At 34.5% G+C, this 8283-nt stretch overlaps 1 long non-coding RNA gene across 1 annotated transcript; it reads left to right on the top strand.

Annotated features, from left to right (window-relative positions):
* Nucleotides 1–6860: 6860 nt before the first annotated feature.
* LOC132758996 (uncharacterized) lies at nucleotides 6861–7702 on the top strand. Its single transcript, XR_009629652.1, has 2 exons — nucleotides 6861–7557; nucleotides 7591–7702. It is a non-coding gene; the product is annotated as an uncharacterized LOC132758996 (long non-coding RNA).
* The last annotated feature ends 581 nt before the right edge of the window (nucleotides 7703–8283 follow it).

The raw sequence follows: 8283 nt of genomic DNA, 5'->3' as shown, positions 1-8283 counted from the left end.
CTTAATGCAATAACGGGTTAACTCTTATAAAATTATATTAAGAGTAAGCCAGTTACTGCACTAAGGTGACAATATATTTCAAAATTAATAGTTGTGGAATTTGAATCTTTGCTCTGCTTACTCTATGTCATGGAATGCTTCGTTTGAATTTGGTACTGTCTTGAAATGCCAAAGAAAGATAAAGAGCAGGGATTGGTCAGATTGCATGGATATTTAGGTTCTATTCAAATGGGAATATATTTGTTTTTATAGCATCTAGTTAGTTTGTATAGCCCGCCATGTACATTGATTCGAACAAAACCCTGCACTTTGGGCAATTTTACCTTATCACGAGGGACACTATCCCCATTCCAAATCCAAAATAACTCCTTTTATCCCAAATTTCAAAAAAAAATTATTCCCAACAACTGCAAGGAAATCAAACTTAAAACATTAACTGTTTGCACTTGCTTCTTCAATTTAGTGGCAAATTATTTGATCATAATTACGTAGGAATAATACTTTTAAGTTTTGTTTATTGGCTGAATTGTTTCTCTGAATTGGTAGGTAGATACTTTGGGAGGGTCCCCTAAGTTTGAGTGGAATAATGGAACACTAAGGTCAAGGTTGCCAGTGCTAAAAAGGCACTAAGGTCAAGGTCACCAGTGCTAAAAATAGATTTTATACTTTTCCTTCTACAGTACTGCCTTTATTCTTGGACTGTCTTTCAGTATTTGGTAGGTAAATATTTTGAGTAGTCTTTGAATGTCATGGTCAAGGTTAGACAACTGATGAAAATAGACTTTTACACTTGTGCTCTTGCAGCCTTTATCAACTGATCTCTTTCATATTTGGTAGGTAGACCCTATGGGTTGTTGTTTGGTTTATTGGGGTCAAGGTAATTGGTGGATAAAATAGATATTTACAATCTTTGTTTATTGACAGAATGATGTGCATTAAAATACATTGAGAAATGTGCAGGTCCAGAGAGCTTTAAATGTTTTAAACTATATCCTTGATCTTTGGGTGTTTCCTATTGGCATCTCCACTTATTGTCTTGTGCATGATAATTTTAGGTCTCTATTTCAGACAAATTACAAACAGCCTCTTATTATTATTTCTAGCTTGTTATTATTTTGCTAACAAGAGAATTTTGAGTTCAAGTTAAGTTTTTGAAAGTTAAGAATTTAGTTTTTGTGTCGCCTTGAAAAGGCGACATATAGGGGTTACTTTTGTCGGCGGCGTCATTGTCGGCGTCCCTTAAAGCTTGTCCGGAGCATAACTCAGTCACTTTAAGTCTGATTGTCTTCAAACTTGGTATGCAAGCTTCTTTCATTAACCCGAAGTGCAGTGCACAAGGACCGGTACTCTGCACTTCTTAATTTTTGAGTTATTGCCCTTTGTTAATTTTCATACTTTAATTTTGTCCGGGCCATTTCTCTTCAACTATAAAAGCTATGGACTTGAAACTTCATAGGATGATAGATCTCATTAAGGAGAAGTGCAGTGCACGTGAACTGGTACTCTGCATTTCTTAGTTTTTGAGTTATTGCCCTTTCTTAATTTTTATACTTTATTTTTGTCCGGGCCATTTCTCCTAAAGTATTAAAGCTATGGACTTGAAACTTCATAGGATGATATATCTCATTAAGAAAAAGTGCAGTGTACAAGAACCGGTACTCTGCATTTCTTATTTTTTGAGTTATTGCCCTTTGTTAATTTTCATACTTTATTTCTTTTCCAGGCCATTTCTCCGAAAGTATAAAATCTATGGACTTGAAACTTCATAGGTTGATAGATCTCATTAAGAAGAAGTGCAGTGCACAAGAACCAGTACTCTGCATTTCTTATTTTTTGAGTTATTGCCCTTTTTTAGTTTTCATACTTTGTCCCGGTCATTTCTCCTCAAGTATGAAAGCTATGGACATGAAACTTCATAGGATGATAGATCTCATTAAGAAAAAGTGCAGTGTACAAGAACCGGTACTCTGCACTTCTTATTTGTGAGTTTTTACCCTTTATTAATTTTCATACTATATTTTTGTCCTGGCTATTTCTCATAACTTATAAAAGATAATTATGGACTTGAAACTTCATAGAATGATAGATCTTATTGATAAGATAAGAAGTGCAGTACATAGAAACTGTTGCTCTGCACTTTTTATATTTTGAGTTATTGACCTTTGTTAGTTTACATATTTCATTTTTTTCCTGGCCATTTCTCCTAAACTATATTGTTCACAAGGCGACACATCCGACTCGCGGAGTTCTAGTTAAGCACTTGAATATATTTGATAATCAGAAATGGTAATGTCCTCGGAAATTATAAGTTTATGCATAGAAATATATTAAGAGCACAAGTCTCATTTTGTAAAAATGCATCTACATCAATATTTGTGTTAAAATTATGTAAGAATAGTTGTATAAAATAATATTATAATTATTATGCCCCCATTTCGAAGAAAAGGGGGTATATTGCTTTGCACTTGTCGGTCCGTCGGTCCGTCGGTCCGTCGGTCTGTCGGTCCGTCGGTCCGTAGACCAAATGGTTTCCGAGTGATAACTAAAGAACCCTTAGGCCTAGGAACTTCAAACTTGGTATGGTGATTGGTCATGACCAGTAGATGACCCCTATTGATTTTGGGGTCAAGGGGTCAAAGGTCAAGGTCACATTGACCTTGTAAGCAAAAACGGTTTCCAATCAATAACTAAAGAACCATAAGGCCTAGGAACTTCAAACTTGGTATGGTGATTGGTCATGATCAGTAGATGACCCCTATTGATTTTGGGGTCAAGGGGTCAAAGGTCAAGGTCACATTGACCTTGTAAGCAAAAACGGTTTCCGATCAATAACTAAAGAACCTTAAGGCCTAGGAACTTCAAACTTGGTATGGTGATTGGTCATGATCAGTAGATGACCCCTATTGATTTTATGGTCAAGGGGTCAAAAGGTCAAGGTCACATTGACCTCTTGGGTAAAAACGGTTTCTGACAAATAACAAAAGAACCCTTAGGCCTAGAACTTCAAAACTTGGTATGGTGATTGGTTATGACCAGCAGATGACCCCTATTGATTTTGGGTTTAAGGGTCAAAGGTCAAGGTCACATTGACCTTGTAGGTAAAAACGGTTTCCGATCAATAACGAAAGAACCCTTAAGCCTAGGAACTTCAAACTTGATATGGTGATTGGTCATGATCAGTAGATGACCCCGATTGATTTTGGGGTCAAGGGGTCAAAGGTCAAGGTCACATTGACCACTTAGGTTAAAACGGTTTCCGATCAATAACTAAAGAACCCTTAGGCCTGGGAACTTCAAACTTATTATGGTGATTGGTCATGATCAGCAGATGACCCCTATTGATATTGGGGTTAAGGGGTCAAAGGGCAAGGTTATATTGACCTTGTAGGTAAAAATGCTTTACAATCAATAACTTAAGAACCCTTCGGCTAAGGAACTTGAAACTTGGTATGGTGATTGGTCATGACCAGCAGATGACCTATTGATTTTGGGGTCAAGGGGTCAAAGGTCAAGGTCACATTGACCTTGTAGGTAAAAACGGTTTCCGATCAATTAACTAAAAACGCTTAGGCCTAGGAACTTCAAACTTTGTATGATGATTGGTCGTGACCAGCAGATGACCCCTATTGAGTTTTGGGTCAAGGGGTCAAAGGTCAAGGTCACATTGACCTTGTAAGTAAAAATGGTTTCTGATCAAAAACTTAAGAACGCTTAGGCCTAGGAACTTCAAACTTGGTATGGTGATTTGTCATGACCAGCAGATTACCCCTATTGATTTTGGGATCAAGGGGTCAAAGGTCAAGGTCATATTGACATTGTAAGTAAAAACGGTTTCTGATCAATAACTTAAGAACGCATCGGCCTAGGAACTTCAAACTTGGCATGGTGATTGGTCATGACCAGCAGATGACCCCTATTGATTTTGGGGTCAAAGGTCAAGGTCACATTGACCTTGTATGTTAAAACGGTTTCCGATCAATAACTAAAGGACCCTTAGGCCTAGGAACTTCAAACTTGGTATGGTGATTGGTCATGACCAGCAGAGATGACCTATTGATTTTGGGTCAAGGGGTCAAAGGTCAAGGTCACATTGACTTTGTAGGTAAAAAACGGTTTCCGATCAATTAACTAAAAACGCTTAGGCCTAGGAACTTCAAACTTTGTAATGATGATTGGTCATGACCAGCAGATGACCCCTATTGAGTTTTGGGTCAAGGGGTCAAAGGTTAAGGTCATGACCAGTAGATACTTGATAACCCTTATTAATTGTTTGATCACTGGGTCAGAAGTCATGCATAATAACCTTATCACATGACTAACTGGCTGCAGATAGGGGGCATACATGTTTTACAAACATATCTTGTTATATATAATACTAAAGTGAATATTATAATCATTATATATAATACTAAAGTGACATTATGCCCGCCAAGTATAAATGATCAGTAAACAATTAGAGATAAAATAGATAAAAATAACTTAACATTTTGCCATAATTGTGTTCAATTTTATTATGAAAAAATAACGACCAAAGGAAATGTATACAAATATCGTTATATGGGTAACTCTCAAATCTTAAAATGAATAGGGCAGATGTTTTCTATTTTAGGTAGTGTTTATAGTGTATCATAAACATTTTTCATTATCAATGTTGGGTCACTTACCATTATTACATATGTACAGTCAATCTTTTAAATATATTACTAATTCAACTTGAAAGTCAAAAAAAATTTAATAAAATGAGCATAATGTCACTTTATGGTAATAATGTTGAAGGATTGTGCATATTTAGATGGAAGATTTTAATTCTGTTTGTTTAATGTAGTAATGGATAGTTATTAACAATATGATTGTGCATTATATGCACTACGAGTTTAATTAAAGGGTGTAAAGCTATACTTGACTACCCCTACTATATAAAAGATGACATTTGTTAAATACTTTGTAAGGGGAATGTTTTTGTCTTCTTCTTTTTTTTTAATCAAGTTGTTATATAATAAATCATGTGCATTTAATAACACAGATTTTGTGAAAACTCTCCAAATATATACAAAAAATATATAACATCAGTGTGATTTATGAAATTTTTATAGCTTATTTTGCCAGTTACTATGTTTTTAGTTGTTCGTAATTATTCACTGTAATTCAGAAAATGGACTTTAAAACTGAAATTTTTAAAAAATCTGTTCCTCACAGTCAAAAGTACTTGAGATATTTGAATCTTCTTGTGTGATAAAAGCATGAAATAGATAACAATTATTGTAAAAATTAAATATTTGGATCTTCTTGTGTGATAAATGCATGGAATAGATAATTTTTACCATATAATTTTTAATTTTTCTAAAAATGGACAAAAAATGAGGGCTTTGGTCAAGCAATCATAACTCTCTTCTTTTTTTTGTTGATCTATCCAATTAGTATTTTATTAAAAAAAATTTGAAAGTTGCCTTTTCTTGTAATACAACGTTTTGATTTGTTTGTTTTTCTGTTTTTAGTGGGTTTTTTTAACACAGATTTTAATACAAATTTGTTCATTATTAATGAGATATAGCAGATATTTTATCGTGTATAGGCAGCCCAGTTTAGCTTCATACTCTTTAAACATAACTTAGTGCAATAACTGGTTAACTCCTATTAAATTTAGAATGACTTTACCCGTTACTGCACTAAGCTGAATATATATTAGTATTGTTATGTCTTGCTTTTATAATCTTGTCTTTTTGGAAGAAAAAGTCAAGCTATAATGATCGTTGCGATGTCGTTGTTGTTGGCCTCAGGCTAAAACTTTAATATAGCCCATAATTCAAACATTTTAAAAGTGATAAACATGAAACTTTGAATGTGCAGTTGTTAGACAAGGGGCATAATTCTGAAAGTAATATTTCTGGAGTTATGCCCCTTTTTAAATCAGAATTTTCAACAGACGAGTGGTAAAACCACATGCTGTGCTCTTGTTCACGAACATATTCAGGCATATATATATTAGCATAATCTTTGATTAACCAAGTCTATAATATTTTATATTTCTGTAAACTTTACTTCTTGCTTGAGTAGTTGCATAATGCTTCTGATTTAATTTCATGGGCATGACATTTTGGTGGTTTTGTCAAAAAAAAGACATTATCATTCATTTCACTTTATTGAAAAATTAAAGAATCCGGCTGATTTTGCAATAAAGTAAAATTCAAATGCAAAAATAATCTTATAGCAGAAGAAATAAGATTTCATTTAATCTTAAATTCTTGGATTGACTTATCCACGAAAATTTGTGTCACACGAATAATACAGATTTTACAGTATGTTTGGAGCTTATTAGATTGCGTATCTTACTTTTTAGCTCACCTGTCACAAAGTGACAGGGTGAGCTTTTGTGATCGCTTTTCGTCCGGCGTCCGTCCATCCGTAAATTTTTACTTTAAATGACATATAAACCACTAAGCCAATTTCATCCAAACTTCACAGGAATGTTCCTTTGGTGGTCACCTTTAAAAATTGTTCAAAGAATTTAATTCCATGCAGAACTCTGGTTGCCATGGCAACCGAAAGAAAAAACTTTAAATATCTTCTTTTAAAAAACCCTAAGAGCTAGAGCTTAGATATTTGGCATGAAACATCTTCTAGTGAGTGTCTACCAAGTTTGTTCAAATAAAAGCCCTGGGGTCAAAAATTGGCCCGCCCCAGGGGTTCTTTGATTTTCCCTATATGCATAATTATAGTAAAAACTTTAAAAAAAGGGGGGGTAGCGGAAGGGGGGGGGGGGGGGGTAGATCATTGTTTTTCATTATATGTGTGTAGTAAAAACTTAACATCGTGAAACATCTTCTAATGGGTGTCTTCCAAGTTTGTTCAAATATGTTTAAACTGGCCCCGCTCCGGGTGCCTTTATACAGGTGAGCGACCTCAGGGCCATCATGGCCCTCTTGTTTTAATTTTCGGCCTTCTTGGGTTAAAAGGTTTTATGATAAACTGTACATAATATTATCCTTTAACCTGCTTGGAACCGGAAGTGATAAAACTTCACCACCAGTATAAAGTGAGGTCAGACTTTCAGTGCCTGAACGGGCGGATGGACCCTTGTTTAATTTAGAACAAACATGGCCGGGTCAAAAGTGTGACCAGGTTCTATACTGAAGACTGGGTTGAAGTTTAAACTTTCATCTTTATATCCCCACTTTTTTTTCCTCACTCCTAGCATTTTACTCTTAGTTTTCCTTCAAAAAATAAAATGACGGCCACAAGCAAACAGGTTTATTGGGGTCTTAACTATTTATGTTCTCATAGCACAGGCTCTTATTATTTTTATCCGGCTTTTATTATATTAACCAGGGTAACTAGTAAAGGAATATGTTTCTTTTTTATTAAATTGTGTTTGTTAAATAATGGACTATTTTAATGGAACTGTATGTTAAATAATGGAATGTGTTAATGGAAATACTTGTAAATATAATGGAATGTGTTAATGGAATAGTATGCCAATTAATGGTATGTGTTAATGGAAATACTTGTAAAAAAAATAATGGAATGTGTTAATGGAAATACTTGTAAAAATAATGGAATGTGTTAATGGAATAATATGCCAATTAAAGTAAGGTGTTAATTGAAATACCTGTAATCCAATTAATGGAATGTGTTAATGGAAATACTTGTAAAAATAATGGAATGGTATGCCAAGTAATGGAATGTGTTAATGGAAATACTTGTATGTGTATAGTTAATGGCATATAGTGTATTAAGTATGTATAATGTGTAAAGAGAAGTGTATATATTTATATAATGGAATTTTATGTTACTGAATCATGTTACTAAAATATATGTTTATGAAAATTGTATATGGATGTATATAATATACATGTATATATACATATTTGCATGTAGCTTTGTTTATTTGTGGGATGGCTTTATGGGATACTCCTGATCCATTAGTTCAGTGTATTATAAAAATGTTTGTTACAGCTAATCTTGTTTATATTGTTAAGTTAGTGAATATTTATGCCCCCATTTCGAAGAAAAGGGGGTATATTGCTTTGCACTTGTCGGTCCGTCGGTCCGTCGGTCTGTCGGTCCGTCGGTCCGTAGACCAAATGGTTTCCGAGTGATAACTAAGAACCCTTAGGCTAGGAAACTTCAAACTTGGTTGGTGATTGGTCATGACCAGTAGATGACCCCTTATTGATTTTTGGGTCAAGGGGTCAAGGTCAAAGGTCACATTGAACCTTCGTAGGCAAAAACGGTTTCCGATCAATAACTAAAGAACCTTAAGGCCTAGGAACTTCAAACTTGGTA

The sequence above is a fragment of the Ruditapes philippinarum genome, unplaced genomic scaffold (genome assembly GCF_026571515.1).
Source record: "Ruditapes philippinarum isolate M1 unplaced genomic scaffold, ASM2657151v2 ctg21091_1_1_1_1, whole genome shotgun sequence".
Taxonomy (NCBI): Eukaryota; Metazoa; Mollusca; class Bivalvia; order Venerida; family Veneridae; genus Ruditapes; species Ruditapes philippinarum.
Note: the sequence above shows the minus strand (reverse complement) of the source record. Positions and strands in the feature narration are given on the sequence as shown.